The sequence below is a fragment of the Galeopterus variegatus genome, unplaced genomic scaffold, assembly GCF_000696425.1.
Source record: "Galeopterus variegatus unplaced genomic scaffold, G_variegatus-3.0.2 Scaffold9889, whole genome shotgun sequence".
NCBI classification, from domain to species: domain Eukaryota; kingdom Metazoa; phylum Chordata; class Mammalia; order Dermoptera; family Cynocephalidae; genus Galeopterus; species Galeopterus variegatus.
In genome coordinates this window covers 484-896 of record NW_007736000.1, presented here as the reverse complement: position 1 = coordinate 896, position 413 = coordinate 484, and positions in this window count along the sequence as shown.

Sequence of the window (413 nt, the reverse complement as noted above, 5' to 3'; positions counted from 1 at the left end):
GGGTTCATTTTTGGAAAAATTTAGGATGTTTAAAGTTAGGAGTGCCTGTCCCAACTGCTGATGAGGGCTGGTGACTCCCCCTTTTTCTTTTAATAATTGATTTTTTAGGCATTGGTGATGCCATTCAATAATTGCTTGTCCTTGAAGCTGGAGACCCATTTATTGTTGCCATAGTGGCTAAGGAATGTTTGATCTGCCCCCGTGTCAACAAGGCATCGAAACTCTTTGCCTTGAATTTTAAGATTCATTACTGGTCTTAAACCAGGAACTATAGGTATAGTCCAATGAGCCTGGGGTACTGGCCACCTGGTAGGGCATGGAGGCACTGGCTTTGTGTCCTCTTGGGGTGACAGGGCTGGGGATTGCCCCTCCTCTAGTTTAGACTGGCACTCACACTTCCAATGAAGCCCCTT